General features: G+C 39.0%; 1 protein-coding gene across 6 annotated transcripts in view; it reads left to right on the top strand.

The window, feature by feature from the left end:
- The window catches only part of LOC149314598 (leucine-rich repeat-containing protein 4C), a 1,025,265-nt gene that overhangs the window by 885,357 nt on the left and 115,539 nt on the right, over positions 1 to 24,369 (top strand). For all 6 annotated transcript variants that reach the window (XM_089521461.1, XM_089521463.1, XM_089521462.1 and 3 more), the window contains one exon: positions 5,204 to 5,376. The gene's annotated coding sequence lies outside the window, so the exon portion shown is untranslated. The remainder of the gene's footprint in view (positions 1 to 5,203; positions 5,377 to 24,369) is intronic.

Genomic DNA, 24,369 nt, shown 5'->3' with positions numbered 1-24,369 from the left:
AATTGCCTCTGAATTTCATGTTTTTGGCAAACTTCTCTGTCTTCATTTTCTGTATCAGGACTCCTCTTTGAATTATATTTGGAGTGGAGGACCCAGTTTAGTGCAGCAACTTGGGAAATTAGTGAAGCCACAGATGTCATGGGAGAATCCCATTGTATTATGCCATGCCATGCCATGCCTTCTTGGAGAGGGGTGTTTCTGACAAAGGGAGTATGAGCTCCTTCCAATTGGGTTGGGGTTGTTCATGTTACTCAAGTGGAGCAGGAAGGAAGTGCACTTCAACAGCATCTATCCAACTGATGCTATATACAGTATTATAGAGTTGTTATTGTTGTGTGCTCTCAAATCATTTCTAATTTATGGTGACCCTAAGGTGAACCTATCATGAGGTTTCCTAAGCAAGAGGAGGTTTGCCATTGCCTTCCCCTGAGGCTGAGAGCATGCGACTTTCCCATGGCCATCCAGTGGGCTTGATAGATAAGCTGGGAATGTAACCCTGGTCTCCAGAATCATAGGCCTGTTACAGACGGGCATCCTAGTATGCGAGGAGCGTGTACTAGGGTTAGAAAGGGGCATCGCCCCCAACCCTAATATGCGCTCAGCACGTCCAAAATGGCAGTGCTCGTTCCACACGGGGGCCGCCATTACGACGTCACGAACACGCCACCTTCAAATGGGGCGGCATAGACGTGATGTCTTTGCACCGTGCGAGGGTGCCTAGAGCACCCTTCTCGCGGTGCACGAAGGAGCTCCAAAACACAGCTTCTTCTGTGATTTGTGTCGCTGGCGCAGCCTTTAGACCGGGTGTCCTTGGGGCATGAAGCCCCAAGGACACCCCTTTCCAGGCCGCAGGGAAGCGGCCTTTTGCTGCTTCCCCGCAGCCTGGAAAGCAGCGGATCAGGGCCCCAGAGGCTGCCGTTCTGGCAGCTGAGGCCCCGATCCGGCAGGGAGAGGAGTGCCTACAGGATGCCCCAAAGGCCAGACTGAAAAGTGGTCACATAAAGAAGGAATCAGTAATTCACCCTAAACATTAGGAAGAACTTTCTGACAGTAAGAACTATTTGAAAGTGGAATGTGCTTCCTTGGAGTGTGGTGGAATCTCCTTCTTTGGAAGTATTTAAAAAGAGGCTGGATGGCCATTTGTAGGGGGGTCCTTTGCAGGGGTGGGACCTGATGGCCCTTGAAGTCTCTTCCAGCTCTATAATTCTATGAACATGTTCTGAAATTCACTGTTCTACACAATCATTAGAAGTATTGGAGCTTTCTGCAGTTTTCACATTGGCAACTGTATGGCAGCAGAATTTTTCCCTCTATCTATCTATCTATCTATCTATCTATCTATCTATCTATCTATCTATCTATCTAATCCCCACCAGTGTAGGAAGCTTACTTGAGATTAATCACACACCATGAATAATTGCATTAAGAATTGCAATCAAAAACCTCCAAAAACTGTAATTTTTGGTCAAATGATTCATGAATCATTATAAATGAAGACTAATATTTAGAAATAAGGAGAACATTTCATAAAAACATATCAACCAGGACAAATGATCGAATTCATTGTATAAATACTTTGATTACTTTGCTCATAGTACTGAAGCAAAATGACATAGAAACACATATGGAGATATTCATTTGATCTTCAGCATCTTGGGAATTTACTGTGTTGGTGATAGATAAATCTTCTGTTATTCTTTTCAGTCTTCTATCCTATTATTGCTGTTATACAACATACAATTAATTTGTTTTATTTGATTGCAATTTCAAAGGATAAATATAATAAGAAAGAGCTATTCTTTTTTCTTAATGCTTTGTTTACAACCTCTCTCTTGTCTTGAAAATGGTGAGTTAATTAAGTATATATCTAATTTTATTTTTATTTATAGCCTCCCTTTTCTCACAAAGAATCCTTGTACTCTAGTGCTACAGAGCAAATCAGTATATATTATTATTGTTCAAGACTTGCTGAAAAGGATGGAACTCTGTGTGTGTGTGTGTGTGTGTGTGTATGTGTTTTGGGGAACTTCTGGGATCATAAACATAATGGGGCAAAACCCATATGGAATCCATAATCAGTGAAGGTCATAAAAAAATGAATGCAGCCAATCTTTTGTTTGGCACTGAGTATATTTGGGCAGTGTAAATTTTGAAGAGGGATCTGTCATCCCCTCCCCCCCTAGAATTGCAATATATTTCAATGATATTCAAATGTAATATTAATGTAATATAGGTGGTTTACAGACCGCCCAAAAAGGGCAGTCTGCCGCCACCTCCATTTCCGCCGCTGGGAAGCCTCAGCCTCCGAATGGGGAGGCTTCCCAGTGGTGGAAAAAGAAGCTGCAAAAAGCGACTTCTTTTTGTGTCGTGGTTGCAATGCACAAGTGCACAAATGGCACACTCATGATGTCACAAGCACAGGGGGATGTGCGGACGCTAAGCATCCAGCACATCAAAATGGCAGCGCCCATGTGTATAGGGTGTCACAATTTTGTATGTACTAGGTACGTACTAGGGTTAGGGCATCCAGAAAGGACACCCTTTCCTAACCCTACTACATACCTAGTACTACTTTTTGCATGTCTGGAACGCACCATAGATTTACGTTGGTGTACATGGTGACTTAGCATTTAAGACGCTGATTGTGATGACTGCAAGGTTGGCAGATTAGCAATTCCAGATGCAAGCACGCCCAAGCTCCCATCACTAGTCCCAGCTTCTGCCAACCTAGCAGTTCAGAAGCATGTAAAACATGCAAGTAGATAAATAGGTACCACTTCCGTGGGAAGGTAAGAATGTTCTAAGCCAGGGGTTCCCAACCTGGGGGTCGCGACCCCTTTGGGGGTCACTCAACCATGGTCACCGAGTTGTCTTTGACAATGCTGGCTCCCTTCGCTTGGTAGTGGAGATGAGCACTGCCCCCTACAGTCAGACACAATTAGACAATCTCATCAAAGGGGAAATCTTTACCTTTCTTTACCATGTATAAATACATTGTGACTTGCAGATCATTAACTTATAAGAGCCAGCATGGTCTAGTGATTTTAGAATTGGATTATGACTCTGGAGACCACAGTTCAAATTCCGTCTCAGCCATTGAAACCTATTGGGTGATCCTGGGTAAGCCACATTCTCTCAGCCTCAGAGGATGGCAGTAGCAAACCCCTTCTGAAGAAATATACCAGGAAAACCCCATGCGAGGTTCATCTTAGGGGCTCAGTTTTTCAGAAGTGTTTTTCAGGCACACAAAAACAATGAAGGATTACAGATAAAGCTGCATTAACTCTAGTGATCTAAAATATGGCTTTTGGAACAGGGCGGATGAGGCACAACAGCCCTACCTTAATTGCTATAAAATATTTATAGTGCCTTAATTTGTCCCATACAGGAAAAGATGGGGGAAAAAGCATAATAACATCTTAAAACCTATGCCAATGAAGTGCCAATCTACAGAAGTAAATGTTATGAGTAGTACATGTCCCTTGTCCTTCACATGTCTACCCCTTTCACATGGGGATCCCCATAGAGATACGTATATGCTTCACCAGTCACCAATTTGAAAATTAAGGCTGTGTTATTTTCTCAGTAATCAACTACAAAATAAAGTACATTAAATGCAAGATACACAGTTAAGGAAAATCACATGCTGCGACAGACTTGAATGAACATCTGTAAGTGCTAGATGTATTTTCTAGTTTGACCCAAATTCTCATGGCAGTTAAAGTCCAGTAATTTTTAATAGCACAATTCTTTCCTATGAAGCATTAAAAATGTTCACATGTCATATTTTACCTGTTCTTCTCCTATCTCCTCTTCCTCCTTGTCATTGTTGTCATAATCACACTGAAAGCCAATTTATTGATGCAATTTTACATTATACATGTACATGCAGCTAAACTTTATTCGTTACTCGCCAGTAAGTATATGGGGCCTAATCAAGATGGGACCCATGCTGATGGGGAATCTTCCACACAAGGTGATTTTTACACCTCTCCCTGAGGAAAAGCTGTGATGGAGACCACCTATAGGCGAGACAATGGGACTAGAATGCATGTGATAAATACCTGAGAGATGTTTAAGCTCCCCTATTCACACAGCAGCATGATCCAGATTGAATTTTGTGAACCCACTCAGGATTAAAAAAAAAGTATACTGCATAGAATTAGTTTTTTGCCAAATTTAATCATGATAATGTAAGTTCAATTGGTTTGGGTTGATGTACTATACTTGAAACATAACTAAATCTGCCTCTAACATGCTACTGTTCTGGCAGTGTCTTTCTTCTTCTTCTTCTTCTTCTTCTTCTTCTTCTTCTTCTTCTTGTTATTATTATTATTATTATTATTATTAACCTTTATTTATAAAGCACTGTAAATTTACACAGCGCTGTACATACAATCTTTTTAATTGGACGGTTCCCTGCCCTAAGGCTTACAATCTAAAAAGACACGACACAAAAGGAGAAGGGGATGAAGGCCAACAGTTCTTCTCTACCTCCGAGGCCTGGATCAGGGGAGATGGACTGGAGGGAGGACATAGCAATCTTCTGATCTTCTGAAGCTTCTGGGTTTTCTGTAGCCCTGGAGAAGACTCCAGTGACAGGAGAGAGGACCTCATTTACAAGGCTAAGTCCAGGTCTCATAGGTGCATATTTTCTGTCAGGGTCATTGCTTACCTTTAAAAATGGTAAAGCAGATCTTAACAAGAGAATTGTCAACTTGATCTAGTGGGTTTATCACAAGATACATACTCTTGTGACCCACCATATGCCCATGTTTTGTTTTTGTTTTTGGTAGAAGCAATATAGGTTTTGAACTTCTCATATTCAGAAAAGCCATTTTGCCAGACAGGATAAAGGCTATGGACTACCTCCTACTGCATTGTCTTTGAACTCACCCTGTTTTGCTGGGCTTATCAGTGCTGAGCTGTTGTACTAATGGCAGTTACCAAATTTGTTGATGTCATGTGTCACAGTCAGTCTCTGTTTTCTGACTTGTTAAATTCTATAATGGCTTTCTCCAAGAGGTTGGATAAATTACTCTTTGTAACTAAATCTCCCAGTCATGTGGATATTATGAATGTTGTCACAAAAAGGAACTTTTCCAATCACAGCTCTTTTCCCCCAGGCATGAATGCAGGACTAATTCACTATGATTGGTGTGCACTGGCACTGAACCAAATATTTTCTTCATATTTTAAACAGATTGGGACTATGAAGAAAGACTGGCCATTTGAAAGGAATGGGTTGCCTTCAAGCTTGCTAGCCCCAAGAAAGAAGGTCTCTCTGTGTGTGACTCAAGGAGACAGAGTTCCTGCTAGATCGTCTGCTTTATTGTCCAGGAACTGAGAAGGGCTGAAGATGGACTAGATATTCTGGTAGGTTGTTTACCATCTGCACACACAAACAATGAGCAATAAGTATGAGGATATGATTGTGAGGCAGTGTTTACAGTACCAAGTGAATATTTTGCCTAGGGGATTGAAAAATAGCAAAAGCCAGGCAGGTGCGGGAACACTGCCTTGATGTGTACAATTGCTGTGCTTGCAGACACTGCTTGATCATTACTTCCACTTGTGTTGAGGTGTTTTAACAAAACATGGAGCTGTTAAGGAAGGGGCATTTAGAATTCTCAGCCAGAGAGCTCTCAGGTTTCACTGAACTACAAACCCCAGAATGCAACAGGAGGCAGCCAGAGCAGTAAACGCAAAATAGTAGCACTATAAGAGTGTAATGTGATAATGCCATAAAGTCCATGGTTTTGTCTATTGTATCTGAATAATCTTCTCTGTTTTGTTTTTCTTCCAATAATCCAGAGAAACAAATACTTGATTCTTTCTCTAGTGTTTTAGAACAGAAACAACCCAACTACCACACTTGCTTCTTTAGATGAGAAAGTGGCTATGTTTGTGTGATTCAGTAGAGAAATCACCCAGAAAAACTCTGTGATTTGTTTAGCTACTCTCACTACAGTTGAGAGTCTGGAAGCATGCTTCAGTATACAAGTCATATTATTTAAGACAAGATTGCAGTTGTCTCACTTATCGTGTTGTGTGGCTTCATTGATGAGTCTGAAGCCTATAAATTTTTTGGTTAGTGTTGGAATGCAGAGAAGATTTTCCTAGATTTTCTTATATTCCCCTCCTCATTAGTATTTTTCAATATAATATGCTAATGACTCAGTTAAATGAGTTAAGATTTGCAAATCAGTTTTGAGATCCTGAGAAGAAAGAAGGCATTACTCAAAGAAGGAAATTGGGAGGGAAAATATTTTTGATCTAGAGAAGTCTTCATTAGAGCAAAATGTGGTGATATTAAACTCATGGCATCATTGCAAAACTGGTCCAGCAAGAGAAAGACTAAGAAATAACACACACATGTTCTATATGCATGTGGATGAGAATATTCAGAGTTGAGGTCCGAGAGGTCTGGAGGATGACAAGTTGAAAAATATTTTTTGGAGAATGATTTGTATTTGCTTCTCCCTTCTGCTATTGCCAAATTCAGCCAATCGATCAGAATGGAGCAGCTCATAAAATAAGCTTACAATTATTTGTTAAATTTATTAAGATGGTGGAAAAATCCAGACCACATGCTCCTGCTGAATGCACCTCAGATGTTATTTTCAAGTGAATGTCACTATATCTAGGAAGCAGGACTGGAATGAAAATATGTGTGTCTCTAACGTAAAATATTGAGAGGCACAGAACCCACTGACAGATAAAGAAACAAAGAAAAACAAAATCTAGAGTGTAGGGTTTTAAATCTTCATTAAATTCAATCTCATAGGAAATAATTAATAATTTAATTAATTTTCTACCCATTGCAATAAAGTCCTTAAAACCTGTGCAGGTTACAAGGGCTCTGCACAGTTCAAGATTTATTTTGTTCACCAATGCACACTAATCATGTTTTATGACAGAAAACCTGCTTCTTGTGCAGAAATCCCTATAGAATAAGTGTCCAAACTGTGAAGTTACTCATCACTTTCGATTTTCTCTCTTTGTGCATGTGTGTTTGAAAATTTTCAATTATTTTTCATCTCTAGTCTAGATCTCCAGTTCCCATTAATCTTAATAAACTATTGCTAGGAACCAAGTGTTACGCAGCAAGATGACACAGAAGTCCTTTTCTCCAGCATGCCTGTCTTGTAAGCATTTATAAGCTTGTTCTTCCCCATGCCTCTACTCTGTTCTTGTTCCTGAGAGCTGTCTGCCTCTGAACGAGAACACAGAAGAGTTCCTTTCTTGGGCTACCACTTTCACCAACCATCAGATACTGATGGGAACGATTTAGGCCTACTGGTCCTCAGGATTCTGGGAGTTGTAATCAACACCAGAAACTTGTCTGTTCCTGTGGATGTCATAAATCCACAGGGCAGAAAGACATGTGGTTGCCTACCTTGATGTGTAAACACTTGGCATTAACTGCTGTGCATCTAGTGGCACAGGGGTTTGGCTACATGAAGACAATGCACTGGGGAAATGGAAGGCTTTACTGATTAATGTAAGGTGTCTGTTATCAGTTACCCTAAAATTACAAAATGCTTCCTTTAAAACCTTTACTTGTAATCAGGGAAAACAATAGACACAGATTATTATGATTCTGCTCTTTTCATGCAGTTTGATCAGGCATTTGCTGCTCCTCTTGCTGACAAAGAAACAAAGGTCACATGTTCATTGGCAATACTTCAGCTCTGAGATATTTTCTTGAGATTTTCTGGAGATACGTTTTGCTCTGTGCTATTGAAGTTTGACTTAATTACCTTGCATGGGTTCTGAGATCCTGCAAGGGATCAGAGGTTTATCAACTTCACACATTTTTTAAACCAGTGCACCTTACTCTCAGTTCATTGCTTGTCGGAAATATCCAACTCTTGTGAAAGACAAAAAAGATCTGATGCAGAATGTGATTTTTTTTTTCTTTTACAGAAAGAGAATAGGACGTATAAGGCAATAAGAGTTCTGTGGATCAGAATAAGGCCTATATGGTCTTGGGCTGTGTACCCACAGAAGTAAACTAAAAACTTATGGGAAGCCCAAAAGCAAGGCATAACTGTAGTTGCACCCTGCTATTTGTATTGTTCTTGCACACATTAATGTTTTTTTTTAATTTTCATTGTTAAGCAATATTACAAGGCATATTGTGCACCTTCCTTCCTTCCTTCCTTCCTTCCTTCCTTCCTTCCTTCCTTCCTTCTTTTTGCATTTTGGTATATTTTAGGGATTATTCATTTGTGAAAAATGAACAATTTTGGGTTTTGATTTTATTTGCTTAGAAGACTGCTTTCACTATGAAAGCCTCAGGTTTTTACAACCAAAACCTTGGATATTTGCCCCCAAATGCATGTGTGCACATGCACACACACAAAATAAAAAATCAGGATTTTTTTTTTTGCACAAATGAATTCTTAACAAAAGTCATGATTTGTGAAAACTCATGTGGCAATTGACCATTTTCTCCACATGGTGTCTCAGTGTGTCAGGACACCCTTTTCTGTTTAAGGATTTTTTTTTTTATGGATGAGTGTTCTTTACATCCTTGCTCCTAAGCAATAGGATTTCAAGGGCATTATGCCTATGAAGCTGGATGAATTACAGTCACTATCATTCTTCATGAATTTGTCCAATTCTCTTAAAGCCATCCAAGTAAGTAGCTATTGCTACTTCCTGCAGAATTGAATTCCACCATTTAATTATGACTAACTACTCTTTATAATCTGTCCCGAATTTCCCACTATTCAGCTTCTTTTAATGATGCCTGGTTTCTAATACAATTGGCCACCATATCTTTGGGGGTCAATTTTTGGTTTTACAACCCACCATGGATACAAAAAAAAAGTGGATGCTCAAATCCTCCACCATTTTATATGGTTCTCCACCATTGTAGACACTGTGTAAGGATTTGAGCCCATTTACCATTCTATATACTGTATAAGTATTCTATTGATTACCTCCACAACCTTGCCAAGTAGTCCCAGGGTGGTAGTGGAGGCAGCAGCAGCCTTCATATAGCTTCCCAGTGGTGCACTTTCACCTGGTGATCGAGCTTTTTCATGAATGCCTAGCTACAGTGCATTTTCACAGCCTGGGCTTGTGTCATGATTCTATGTGATCCTCCTTCTGTTCAAAGGTACTGCAGCCAGGCAACTACGTGAAGGCACCACAACTAATCAGCTACACAAATGCCACTGCTAGGTGAAAAAATATGTCTCTTTTTAAATATTTGTTTAATTATTTGCAGTCCACTGTGGGATCCTGCAGATAAGGCAGTCCCAAAGTAGTATGAAAGAATAAGAAAATATACTCCCATCCTATTTCTCAAAAACATGCACAATTTTAGCCCCATTATCATCTGCACTTTGGATTGCATTTCATGATGGAGGAACATTCCAAGTGACCTACAGTCACATTCATGCAACTGAGGAAATAAACATAAGTATGTTAGCCATACTGAGTCCCTGTACTAAGAGGAAGACAGGATATATGTAATTTTTAAAAGTATAGCAAAACTCATACTACCAGCTTCTTCCTTTCAGTTCATCTCAAAGGTGTTACAAGATGCCTTTGTACAGTCATATTGTAAAGATTTGAACTGTTATACTTATAGATGTGAAAATACTAAATTTTTCAGCTAGTATCTCTGGTTATAATTTCCTAGCAGAATTGATAGAACTCTTAGTCCAGCCATATCAGTTCCTGTGGGAGAAGAAAGATCTATGGCAGATTTGCTTCCAGTGGACATCAGTGTGGCTTTTCCTATCATGAGCCCTTCGTTGCCTATTTCATTCCACTTCATGAAGAAGGAACTTTTCACTGTTGTTTGGGGAGAAGAAGGTTACAGCACATCTGTGGGCATGCTTCAGAGATTAGAGAACTACACTGCCACATTTTTGCATTTGCTTTTTGAAATTTATATTTTAAAAAATGGATATGGCCTACTGTACATACATATGTATATAATAGATGTATTTTTAAATCTCATTCACCTTGGATTTTTTGCCTCATCTGACAGGTGCCTGCTTAGCTTGCATTACACTGATTTTGCTGTCTAAGGGTTTTGCTAGTCCCACTTTTCTAACTCTTTGTAAGTCTCTGTATTTTGATCTTGTTCTATGACTTTCCTCTGCATTTATGTCTCAGTCAGGGTCACCACCAAGTATTTTTTCTACACCCAGTAAGCTTGGCCAAACTTCATTTTATCTGCCACCATTTGCCAGCTTCCAGATTTAAAATATCTTGAGGTTAACTGTAGGGCTCTCTCCTCAGAGCTTGTTTGAAATGTTTATAGTTACCTCAGGTTTTAGTTCTGGCATTCTGTAGTTTCCCTTTAATGCTATTACCATTTTGTCATCTATCCTTCTTAATTATAAAACAGCAAGCATTTTAGTTGAATTTTCACACTAAAACTTGCTTAGAAAGAGTTAAGCTGACTGTCTTTCCTTGGTTTTCCCATCAATTAAAACATGGGACATATGTGGAATAATGAACCCAGATCTCTCCTTCCTTTGTGACTTAAAAACTTATTAATGGGGAAGTAATGTTTCAGTGCATGAATTATCCATTGTGTCCTTCAGCCTTGGCATCTGGTGCACTTTTCCCTACTGTAGCATTTACCTCTGTATGGAAATGCATTGTTATAGTATACCTTGAAATCCTTTCCAATCTATGGGGAACCTATTATGGGATTTTGATGGAAATATGGGTTTCAGAGGAGGTTTGTCTTTGCTTTCCTCTGAGAGTGAGAGGGGTCACCCCATGAGTTTCCATTACAATAAATCTATCTATATTTAGATGAGACGTGAAAGGCTATATCCTCTGTCATTACCAGAGAGTATTCATTTTCATTTTGATAGTTGTTGTTGTTGCTAAGCAGTACTTGTTTGCAAGGATTATTATAATGAAAATACCACATACAAACAAATGCTGCATCTACACTGCTGAATTAATGCATTTTGACACCACTTGAACTACCATGGCTCAGTCCTATGAGATTCTGGGATTTTAATTTTGTGAGATATATAGCCTTCTCTGTCATCAATCTCTGGTGTGACAATAAACTACAAATTCCATCACTCCATAGGATGGAACCATGACAGTTAAAGTGGTGTCAAACTGCATTAATTTGAAGCCCCAGGAAGATATGTGAGGGGAGAAATGGTTGCTTGCCCTGCCATACCGAATAGCAGGTTCCCTTACTCAATTAAGCTAAAGCACCCACCACAAAGTGTGTACATGACACCACAAATTCTCAGCATTTGTATGGTTTATCTCCTAAGCTGGAGAAAGCAGACCAGCCTCTTTGAATTCACTTGATTCTGTAGCTGAGCTCTTATGTAAGCCAAGGCCTACTGGGAGAACTGCAGAATAGCAAGTCCAGTATTTCAAACCATCATAAAACATCTAGTTGCTAGAAGTGAAACAAAAAAAAGACAAGTTCATTCACAGATGAGACTCAGGTGGCTTTATCAATAAAACATCTGCTACTACTCGTACAAGCAGATGGAAACAGAAGGTGGGGGAAATGCCTATATGCTTGCATAGAGGAAGGGTTCCTCATTTGTTTGATAGGACTATTAAATACTTTACTTAAGGAAGCTATATGATGAACCTCCATTGTTTATATCCTTTTTGTTCCTGGATCTCAAATACATATTTTGCTAAGCAAGACTTTCTAATAGAATAATGTGCTGTTTATTTTAGATATTTTTTTAATGTAGAAAGAAGTTGTGTGTGTGTGGGGGGGGGGGGGGTTGTGATTTGTGATTTCAAGCAGTCCTCTGCTAATTCCTTTCATCTACTAGTTTTTGAACCAAATAAGAACTGGGTTTGTAGTATTCCAAGGTCTTCCAACATTATTTACCCATTCCATTTTCTTCTTAACTTCTGTGACAGGGGGCAACATATATCTGTAGTAAATAATGCTCACCCATATGCTGCATTTAAAACAAGTAGAGGCTAGCTGTTGTCTATCCATCTAGTTCATTACTGCTGATTGTACTCTCCTGCTCAGTTGCTATTTCAGATTCTTCCTGACTCTGTACAAATGGTTAAAGTGCACATCATAGGAAACATTTTGCCACCAAACTATGTTTTGTGTTGTTTTTGTTTTTCTCCTTTCTTCCCCCCTATTGACTCACAATATTGTTCAGGAACATTTCACTATATCCAAGACATTTTACTAACAGCTGGAAAAATGTGATCCCCCCCCCCCCCACTGATGTGCTCACTATGGATATTTTCTACATGATCAGAAAGAGCTGTGCAATGAATAAATAATGCCATTTGTCAGTGTAAATTCTCCATTTAGTATTTACTCCAGTGTTTTAGAAAATGTACAGTGTTGAAAACAGTTAGCAATGCTTGTTCAAGCACTGAGGAATTCTATACATATAGGCACCTTAAAGACTTTGTCTGGAATCCTGTTGGTGACTTGCTCTTGTATAATTGGCAGTTATTTAAGTCAGTTAAGTGTATGGACTTTTTATTGGCTTGTCTAAGGAGGTCACACAACTCTCCTTACACAAGCATTCCCCTGGATTGTGCAACAATCCATGACACTCCTAGAAAGATGTGAGGACACAGATCTTTTCTCCGGCCTGCCTGCATTTTCTTGATTCCTTTGAATTCCTGTAGAGTAATTCCACGTTAGCATTATGCTACATAGACTCTCAACAAAATCCCAGCCCTTTTCTGAATTTAAATTAGATGACTTATGAACAGAGTGAATAATCCTATGTCTTCTCTACATGCATTCATCAACTGTATCAGCTCTATAAAAGGACCTCCTGACTCTTTCCTTCAGGATTCCTTTGTAGGCCTGCAGTGACCAGTAATAGCCTTTAATGTATCAAGTTTAGTGCTCAGGTTTGCCTGATGGAGATTCAGATGATTAGGATTTTTCTCCATTTTCCTTTTGTTCTTATTAACTTTATTATTGTTCTTATTATTTTCTTATATGTCTTACTAACAATTTGCTGTTGAAACAATTATATACTTGGCATTTACTTTGATATGGACTTATAAATTGCTGTATATCATTATGTTGCATTGCTTATGGGTTTCTGTTGTTTTATATTCCCATGTTTCTTAGTCTTACTTACTGTCCTTGTGGTTGTGTTCCTTCATAAGTTCTTTCTGACTTATGGTGACCCAAAAAGGTCATCTCATGGGGTTATCTTGGCAGAGTTTGTTCAGAGGGGGGATCTGAGTCTGAGAGAGCGTGACTAACCCAAGATCACCTGGTGGGTTTCCATGGCCACGTGGGATTTTGAATGCTTGTCTCCCAGTTTCCTAGTCGACAGTGGAACAAACTCCCTCAGAGTGTGGTGGAGTTTCTTTCCTTAGAGGTCTTCAAACAGAGGCTGGATGGCCATCTGTCGGGGATGCTTTAATTTAGATTTCCTGCATGGCAGGGGGTTGGACTGGATGGCCCTAGTGGTCTCTTCCACCTCTATGATTCTGTGATTCTATGATTCTAGTCCAACACTCAAAACATTACACCACACTTTACTGTCCTACTAACACTCTTAGTTGTTGTTGTTGATAATCTGTTTGAAGGTCCTCCCCCCAGTTTTCTTTTGGTGATTGGTCAATTTCATCTGGACTGAACAGGTCTGGTTTAGAAGCTTATCCAATGGTTTACTAAATCAATTTACCTCTACCCGGCTTAAATCATAATTCGGGCAGCATCCTGATATTATTGCAATGTTTTTGGCACCTAATTTGCCTTCTGAATACAGCCTGGGTCCATCCCCGCTTACAGGAGCACTCTGGTGGCTACTTTCTTAACTCCCAGCTCCAAAAAGAGCCACACTGAGTGCTCCTGGAAGCGGGGATGGGCCCAGGCTGTATTTGATTTATTAAGCCATGGGATAAGCTCCTTCATGTACATGAACTGGATCGTGTCTATTTAGAATAGGAGAATATTCCCTGCTTCATTTGTATTTAAAAATGACTACTAATCTATTCTGGGAAACAGAGGTAAATAAGGATGGATTTTCTAGTTAGTTCTTTGATTATTACTAACACACATAGTTAGCCTTAATATGCAACCCTAAGCACATTGTGTCCCATTGCGTTAAATACTAAATAACCACATCATACAACCTTTCGATAAAAACCTAAAGAAATTATTACTTGTTTTTCTCTAATTTACAGTCTTCTATATACAGGCTAATTTGATCAGTCTGCTACCTGCTAACATTCTGAATGTTCCTTTTTATTTATTTTTTCTCTTTTTTACTCTAGGCAGTTCTTGGTACTCCCAAATTCTCCAGTTACATATTTTCAAAGGAGTGTTGGTTATCAAATTAATTTAGGGATAAGTGAGAATTTGCCTCAATTCACTTTTGATAAGAATTTTACAAATTTCTTAATAATTTGATACAATGAACTTTGACTAATGAGTGTGGAAGAAACTGAAACTGATTAGTCCACCTGCATCAAGTCTGAATATGTGTGTACATGCCTTCAAATTGCTTGTCAATTTATGGTGAGCCCATTAATTGAATAGCATTTTCTTAGACAAGAAATACTCAGTGGTGGTCTTGACAGTTCCTTCCTTTGAAATATAGCTTACAGCACCTGGTATTCATTGACAGTCTCACATCCAAGTACTAACCAGGTCTAATTTTGCTTAGCTTTCACAATCACACAGGCTCTAGTGTATTTAAGGTAGTCAAGGCTCCAAGGGCTTTGAATGCTTAGCAATTCAAGTCTGAACTGCAGTGTATTCAGCTATGTTTCTGGTGCTGAATCAAAGTTGCCACCTTCTTTTTTTCTGGTAAACTCCTCATCTTTCAGATTTGTATAGCATGAAGATCTGTTATGAGCATTTCCATGCTAGGAATAACCATAGCTGTTGAATTTAGCCCTTGCAGATTGCTGACAACTTTGTTCATTTTGTTTCATATTTAGTACAAAAAGGAACTGATCTATTTGTCAATCCATAGTTTCAGGTACAGTTTTTGGCATCATTGTCCCAGTAAACATTTCCATCACAGGTTAATTGCAAATTTTGACTATTGTACTGCTAAAATGATTTGTTGTGGAATTCTTTCCATAATCAGAAATAATGGTGTGGTATGCTAGCAATGTATGAGTAGCAATTATACTAATGTCATGGATACTTGTTGTATCTGTAGGATGAAGCATATGGATGGCATTATCATGAAAAGCATCACAAGTTCTCACAGAATTAGCTATTGTGATACACACACACACATGCTTCCCTGCTTTTAAACTTCTACAGCTGCTTTTGAGGATGTTTTTTCCCCTCTTTCTTTGCTGCATGCAACGTTACTGCTAAGAGCAAGGCTGTCATTGCTGTCTCCCACTTCTTTATGAATGTTGGATATACCATGCAAAGAGAAAATGCTTTATACCATTGGAACTGGTGGTACTCCTTGCATTTGGTAAAGTAGGTTAGATGACTCTATTATTATTATTATTATTATTATTATTATTATTATTATTATTATTATTATTATCCTGCAGCAACACCATGAATTTGATGAGTTTTTTCTTGCACAATGTCAGATATACAGTTGTGTCATGACATTTTTACAGTATTTTGACCTGTCAGTGAACAAGTAATATGCAGTATCAGTGATATTAAACTATACGATAACCACCTTAACAGCTGAAGTAAATATGTTCTCAAAAATATTTTCAGTATGATTTTCAGTTCACTTGTAATAGATCCTACTGTTTTTGTATGTGTTCAAGTCAATTCTGATGTGTGACAGCTCTATCTTAGGGTTTTCTTGATGCAATTAATTTGAAGATTTGCTGTTGCCTAATTCTTACTGAGAGAGTGTGATTTGCCTAGGTGGATTTCAGCCCCTGGTCTCATAGAGTTCTAGTTCAACACTTGAATCACTTACCCTTTTAATGAGACTTATTGCAGGATTTTTTTTTTATTTTTTTTTACGTTTTGTGGTGGTTGTCTTGGTTCTTCCAATGCACTGTTGTCATAAATTGGTATGCATTAATTTGAAATTGTGTATTTTAATTGTGTGTGTGTGTAATAAATTGAAGGGACATTTCTTATGAAAAGTGTGTGGCAAATAGAGTAAATAGTTAAATAGTGGTGGGTTACACACCGCCATTAAAGTACGCATGGAGCGCGTACTATGGTTAGGGAGGTGTGGTGCTTCCGCACCTCCCTAACCCTAATACGCGCTCCGTGCGTAAAAATGACAGCGGCTGTTCCAGATGGCCACTGCCATTTTTACGTAGCGGACGCTGTGCTTCCGCACGTGTCACGGCGGCTATGACACCACGAGTGCACCAGCGGTGCTTCGCGGCGTCATAGCCGTGCCACAAGAAGGAGCTCCATTTTGGAGCTCCTTTTTTGCTCCGCGAGGGAGTCACGCAGTTTGGCTGCTGCGACTCCCTCGCGGAGCAAACAGCAGCGCTGGGAGACTGCCGCAAAGCGGTGGTTTGTAACCCACCACAGTTTCTACTGATATTTTCAGAAGATATAATATTTTTTTCATGTTAGAGCACATGTTTCATGTTTCACGGCCTTGTTAAGCAAACATGATGCACTTGCCTTAACTAGTGATGAGTGGTGGCTTTCATGACAGTGGGACAGTGAATCCACTCTGGGTTTTAGTCCAAATATTAAAGGAACTATATAAAGGGGTGAAACCTACCCCCTAAATTAGAAGCACATTTGGGATACCTTCCTTAAAGTTCAGACTAGACTGCAGAACAGATTCACTAGTTGGGATCAAACCAGCTACCACTTTATATATCTTCTCTCTACCCTGGTGGCACAGTAGTTAAATGCCTGTATTGCAACCAGTCATTCACAAACCATAAGGTTGCGTGTTCAATATCAGCCAGGGCTCAAGCTCGACTCAGGCTTGCATCCTTCCGAGGTCACTAAAATGAGTACCCAGCTTGTTGGGAGCAATTAACTTTCAGTTGTAAACCACTTAGAGACAGCTTAGGTGGTATGAAGCAGTATTTAAATGAAGTTGCTATTTCTATAAATAGTTGCAGCAATATAATTTGTATGCTTGGTGGGAAAGTGTCCAGGTGGATAAGAATTCCATCTAGTTACTCCTGCCATTTTGTTTTGGCCAAACAGTGGACCTTTAGTCTTATCCACTGCTGATATATGGTCTCTGAGGCACATCCCAAAAACATCCCTTGGGCTTAGAAAAGTTGACCATACCTACTATAGTCGTAGAAACTTGTTGTCTTTCCAGATAAGGTCACAAGTGGGGCGGGGGGGGGGGGGGAGACAGTGGACAAACAGAATCAAGCTAGGATGTGGGACTCTTCTGCACTTGCTTCACTGTTTTTGCCCAATGGCATCTTCTAGAGTGCTTCCACCAAGTCAGTGTAGCAGAAGATGTTCCTCTTGTTTAAGTCTGCTTTTCCTTTATCACAATCCCCTCCTCAAATAATCACAAAACTGTACCTCTGGGTGAACAACCAGGATGGCTAAACAAATCTCTTTTAAGTCTGATTTCCCTACACACTGTGCATGATGCAGGATCTGTGGTGAGTCACTGATGCGGCATTCTCTCTCTCTCTCTCTCTGTTGTCCTCCCTCCTTCCTTTGCTCCTCCTCAGTGCCTGTTACTTAGAAACTGCATAACTACTTGAAAGCATTAGTGAAATACAGGATCTTCCAAGAAAACATTTCATCAGGACCTGTCAGTTCAAATAGATAGTCTGTTCCTGGCCAAGTATAACAACAGTATATATTTTTAAGAGAAGGATGGTAAGGTGCCCAGAATCTGATGTTGAGATGAAGAACAAGCACCGCTTTCTTTTCTGGTGGGAAGTCCCTCTCCCTCAGATATAGATTTTCCAAAAGACAAAAAAAGAGATGGTGGAGGGAATAAAATCCTGCTAGAATAAATACAGACTGAGAAAGCTCTGTTTAGGTTGCTAAGCAGCAGTGGCCAAAGGAACAGAAAGCTTTGAAACAAACCCAGTGACTTGTGGGTTAACTGGAGTCACTGTTTAATCTTTTGTAGTTGTGTGTTACTGCAAATAGTGCTACTTATAAGAGGCAGATTTCTCTCCTTGCTGAACACTGAGAAATCAAAGATTGTAAATAGGATAGTGTGTTCTGGCATTTCACCCTTGCTGACACCGTATGCAAGTTTTTGTTATTTTGCATTGTCTTTATTGTGACTAACCCCTGTCTATACAACATAGCATCTTCTCCCTTTTAGTCATTCCCTTCACACATGCTTAAAGAGATGTTTAGCCCCTAAACATCATTATCATAAATTACTGATCATATGCCAGCACCCAGGTCTCTGTTTATCTAAAGCAGGGGTGGATAATTTTGAAAGGCTGGGGGGCTGCCTTAGCCTCCTAGGATACCTTGGAGAGCTGTATCTGCTTCCAATAAATAAATAAATAAATAAATAAATAAATAAATAAATAAATGAACAAGTAAATTTTAAAATGTCCCCAGATGCCTCAAGGGCTATGGAGGACATTTTCACCATGTGTTGGGTTTCAAAAAAGCCCTCTCCTGTGCATAAACTGGCCCAGGATGGCTCAAGATGAGCTATAAAATGTGATAGAAATGTCATCCACACCTCCAAGAGTGCATTTGGTGGCATTGTGGGTATATGTATTGCTGCTGTGTGCCTTCAAGTTGTTTCTGATTTATGGCAACCCTAAAGCAAACCTATCATATGACTTTCTTGGGAAGTTTCTTCAGAGGAGGTTTGCTATTGCTGTCCTCTGAGGCTGAGAGTGTGTGACTTGCCCAAGGTCATCTAGTGGGTTTCCATGGCTGAGCCATAATTTGAGCCTTGGTCTCTCAGTGTCTTAGTTCGTGTGTGTGTGTGTGTATCTATGTGTATGGCCTCTGGAGGTCCCTGGTGACTACTAAGCAGCCCTAGGCCCTGGGGGTTCTGCATGCAGCATCTGAACTGCATTTTCCCTGTTCCTTTTCTAGGACAATAAAGTATAATGCTGTTGTTACCCCAGGTGTAGATGGTATAACATTTCTCTTTGTTTTTTATTAATACACTTGGTGCTGTGGGGGAGTCAGTGCTCACAGGGGTAAAATGCCCAGATTTTATTAATTATCAAAGATGAAGACTTCAAATGCTAGCCCATTAGGTTTTCCTGCTGTTTTTGAACTTAAATACAATTCTCACACAGTAGACAGGGGTCCCTCCCCCCCCCCATCGGTTCCCTTCTGCCAATAGTATATTGCTATGTGCCACCTCTGTTATTTTGGAAAATAATTTCGTATATATGGATCCTAAATGAGCACCTAAAACCTATTAGCTTTCAAAAGCATCTGGTCCTGGTGGAAATGAAAAAGATCCTTGGGGAAAAAAATTGGACTATATTTTTCAGAATCCTTTCCCCATGTAGCTTGGAACAAGAATTCCCAAAGCAACCCATCAAAGCCCATTATGAAAACTCAAAGAACTGATTTGTTTGGTATGGATAAACATAGCATGTGCATTTTTGGATTCTTCTTGGAGGTGCATCTGTGGCATTGGAATGGTGAGTACTTGCACTTCAGAATTCACCATTGCACTATCACATATGTGAAAATGGAATAACCATCAACATAATTAAAGTTAACCCTTCATATCTGTAAGTTTATCCTGTAGCAAAGATGACTTTCTTACAGGATAAGCAGTGAGGATTCTTCATCAGTGAATTCTTAAACTTACCAGACTCTCAACCTTTTCTTATCTCTTAAAATGTGTCAATCTTGCCATAACAGAGAGAGAGAAAGTACTCTACAGATTGTGTCTTTCAGTTAGACTATAGATGTTGTTGCTTACATCGTCAAAGGTGAAAAACCCTAGCACAAAAAGGAATACCAGCAGTCTTGGGACAACCTGAGATTACAGATATTAAAAGTAAATTTAAAAAAATATTCTAAAGGCACAGGGAAAAAACAATACACACTGAACTGTTTACTGGCTGTGAAATTCAAACACACTGTTTGGGGAGTAGAGAGGCAGAGAACCAGGGGGAGTATTGTGAGAAGGAGTAATGGCCTGGAATGGCAGCAGCCCTGAGTAGCAGAACTCAAGAACTCTGCAACATTCCAAGCAGCTGATTTTGGGAGGCAGCAGCAAGGTATCGAACAAGAAAGCTGTATGCTTTGCAGCTCCTAATCAGGCCTGTTGCTTGCAAGTGTGGTTGAGGACACATTTCCATAATCAGGGTTGAGGAAAGATTCAGCTGCCAGTCAAACTGGCTTTTGTAGCTAGAATGAGAAGCAGTGCTTTCTTATTTTTTGCCTTAGGCAACAAAATGTCCCTGGCTGCCCCTGGAGAAAGAGGAAAGAAAAGATACTGCCTAGGCAGCAAAAACAGAAATTTCAGAAGATAATGCGACTGTAAGGAGTCTTGCACCCTTTCATGGTAGGAAACAGAGAGGTAGCTATAAAAAATGCTATTTAAGAAGTTTAGAGCCTTTGATTCACTTTCTCTTCTGTTCCCACAGGGCTTGGAGTCATTACAAAGTAGTCAAACCTTATTCCTTACCCAGAATGCACAATGATGCATATTCAGATATAATGGCCTGATGGGATCAGGATTAACTGGGAAAGAAATCTTGAGGTCATAGTAGAAAGCTCACTGGCAGCATCAGTTCATTGAGATGTATCAATGGAATTAGGCATATTTAGGCGGGATACAAACCGCCGCTTTGCGGTGCTTCCCCGCCGCCGCCGTTTGCTCCGTGCGGGAGCTGCAACAGCCAAAAAAGAAGCTCCAAAATGGAGCTTCTTTTGGAGTCGCGTTTGCGACGTAGTGAGGCGCCAGGGGCGCACTCGCTATGTCACAAAGGACGCGACGCGTACAGACGCTCAGCGTCCGATACGTCAAGATGGCTGCGCCCGTATGAACAGGGCGCCGCCATCTTGTACGTATTCAATACGTATTAGGGTTAGGGGGGTGCGGAAGTACCGCCCCTTCCTAACCCTAGTATGTATTGATGACGTACTATTTGGCGGTTTGTATCCCGCCATAGTGTTTATTAAAAGAGATCTGAATGTATCAAAATGTCCTTAATATTAGGCCACATTTAGAAGTTCTAGTTTCCCATTTCCTAAAAAACAGTAGTATGAGTTGGGCAAAGTACAGAAAAGAGGATGTATATTAATATTTTCACAAACTACATGCTTTGGACTTAAGAGCTGAAATATCCACACAGGATGTCTATTATCTATACTGGGTAGCTCAGGGGCCTATAGAATATCCAGGTCCTGTGAAAGGAGCATACATGGGATCAGATATTGATTAACATCTCTTGTAGTTTTGCAGAGAAGGGGCCATGACCCATAACTGCTCCTGGAAACTGTTTAGAAACTACCATTAACATAAAATGGAGGCTACACTTTTGTTAGGAGTACACTTTATGGTTAACGTTGCAGCATCCTTGGAACAACTTCACTGACTTCCAGCTTGTTTAAATGCACAATTCAATGTAGGAGCTAGATCTTTTCCTTATTCTTTCACCTCTTCCCAGAGGATGGACTTCATCATGACTCTGCTGCCTTTGGATGTTGTCATTCTCAAAAATGATATTATTTTGTATCAAATCCATTCTTCTTGGCATTTTGGGACTTTTTTTGCAGAAGGTACTTTGCACAAAACATTGCATATTGCGAACAAGCCAATGCATTTTGTTGGAAAAAGACTCCACTTATTTATTTATTTATTTATTTATTTATTTGTATGTATCCTGCTCTTTTCCCAGGACTGGGAATTTTGCACCCAGAAACATAGTGGGAACAGAATCAAGTGTTGATCTTTTTAGTCTTGTTCTAAGGTAAATAAATCACACTATTGCAATTTTTTTGTACAGGTGATCTTAACACAGGACAATCCTGTTCTTTACATATCTAATATCCAATGTAATTTTAAGCAAGTTAGTTACCACCTTCCCATCTGAAGCTGTCATTATCACTTCAAAATGAACAGCCAACTTTGCCAGTTGTGATTAAGACCGGAGAAGTGATAATTAATCTAAAATTACAAAATAATAATACAAACATGTGTGGACTGTTCTAAAGTGTTCACATTTGCTTTTTTCTATACCGTACCTTGAGATCTTATGATAGACATCAGGATAAATGAAGAAATGAGTGAATAAATGTTTACAGAATAAATAGTGGGGACAAACCCTTAATAATGCAGAATAAGATCAGCCTCTACTGGTCCTTCTAGACTTTCATATTTTAAAACAATAAATTGTGCCTATTTCAAAGATAATACATTTCTCTTCACTGCTCATTTTATATAAAATTAAAGCAATAGCAAAAATGTTACTGCCATAGTAATATTTGTTTTGTCCTAAGAAACTGTGATAAGTAGGGCAGCTTTTGTATATGCTGTGTAGGCAATCTGTTTCATCTTTTGAGGCAGCTATAATGTGTGATGTTTGAAATGCTTGTTTGCACATTGTTTTAAATAAAGAATATGATACCTCTTAGATCCATGGGGTAATAGCCAAAATAAGTGATAGAGATATATGATGTTGTGTGTTATTTCTCCCAAAGCTGTACAATTAACAGACATAATTTTGCCACTGGACCATTGTTACATAACTCACAACTTTACCTACTATTCTTGATCAAACTTTCTGAGAAAAGAGGGGGCACCAAAACTAATTGAATGACAGGATATGTGTTTTGGCAGCATTCAACCAGCTAGTGGGCTAAGACCCACCAAATTCATTTTGTTAATTGATCTTTATTAAGCCATAAAATGGGCCAAATCTCAAGAGCTGAAAGGTTTAAACTGTATATTTACAGCAGAAAGAAAACTTTTGGACTCAGTTGGCTTCTTGTAAATGAGATTTCATTCTGACATGGATCATACTGGACAGAAGTATCCCTGTGAAAAATGGTGCTTCTTAGAATGCTGAATGACCCTGAACTGTGCTTGCAGTAATGAATGCAAAGTACATGAAAGCTTTGCTCTCTTTCAAGGTCACAAAGTGAAACCACCAATTACTCATTTAAATATTGTTTCAAGAATGTACATTTAGAGCCTTTTAAAAAAGGAACATTTTCTAAAATGGAAAATAAAACCCTGTAAGGATAAAATGTCTACCTTTTGTTTAGATTTCTGTTATTTTTCTAAGCATGAATACTTTGCAGAGTATTGCCAAAGAACTCCATTGAATTACCCTTGTAAACTCATGTTTCTGTAGAGATATCAAACTTTTGACACAATTTCTTAACACACAGGGAGGATACGTTATGTTTTCAGGAAACATATTCAGGGGTAGTCATGTGAGACAAAATGTAGACCTGTGATTCTAACATAATCCGCCTTATTACCACCTTAGATGCTTTCAAGAAAGCACTGAAAACAGATCTCTTCCAGTGAGCCTATCCACCAAACCTGCTGTAAAATATCTCACCTCTGTCAGTGTTGTATGTTTTTATGAAGAGTCAACTAACTGTATTGTATTGATAATAATGTTATTTTTTATGGTTTGTAGCTAATATGTTTTTATTGTCGAAATATTCTGATTGCTGTAATCCCGCCTCAATCCACAGGGAGAGGCGGGAAATAGAAATAAAATGTATTATTATTATTATTATTATTATTATTATTATATTTCTTCCCCTTTATGATTTTTAACTAATTTGTCTGATGAAGAAGCTTTGAAAACAAACATGATATATTTTGTTATTTTAGTTGGTCCCATAAAGGTATCACATTTTGTGGATTTTGGATGATGTTGTACCATGTTTTCAGGTATTTGTTTATTTCAAGGAGGTTTTTGTTTTTGTTTTCCTCACAGCTTTCCATTAAATGTGGACAGAGAAATGCTATATATCACCAGAAAGCAAGACTCATGTGGTGGCCTTTTCTTGCCAAAATTTAGGCAGAGTGTGCACCAACCAAAAAATGGTGACTTGGAAAACAATCCAATTCAAATTACACTGATTCAGAAGCTCCTACTTCCATATCTGAATGATTATTTGGAAATCCAAATCTGTAATTAAAAATCAACAAATGGCTATAAAATTTAATAGAATCATGTACGTTCTACTGGTATATTACCCCCTTAGGATATCATTATGCCTCCAAAATGGTCAAAGAGCAAATTCTATATGAGAAAAGGTTGTAGATGTAACAACTTCTCTCTGAGGAACAGTCATATTTGTCTGTGGTTCTTCTGTTAAGAAGAAATTCCAGAGGTGCTTAAAAATATGCATGATGTGAAGAAAGTAGAAAAGGAAAATATCTTCCCCTTTTGTCTCATAATACTTGAACAAAGGATTATCCACTGAAAGTGAATGTTGGGAGATTCAGTACAGGTTGAAGAAAGTGTTTGTTCATGTAATAAAACTGTGGAATTCAGTTTTATTAAGGTGATCTTTGTTGTTGTTCT

The sequence above is a fragment of the Sceloporus occidentalis genome, unplaced genomic scaffold (genome assembly GCF_023333645.1).
Source record: "Sceloporus occidentalis isolate IW3139 unplaced genomic scaffold, rSceOcc1.0.p SCAF_4, whole genome shotgun sequence".
NCBI classification, from domain to species: Eukaryota; Metazoa; Chordata; class Lepidosauria; order Squamata; family Phrynosomatidae; genus Sceloporus; species Sceloporus occidentalis.
The sequence above is the reverse complement of the archived record's forward strand: the minus strand, read 5'-3'. Positions and strand labels throughout refer to the sequence as shown.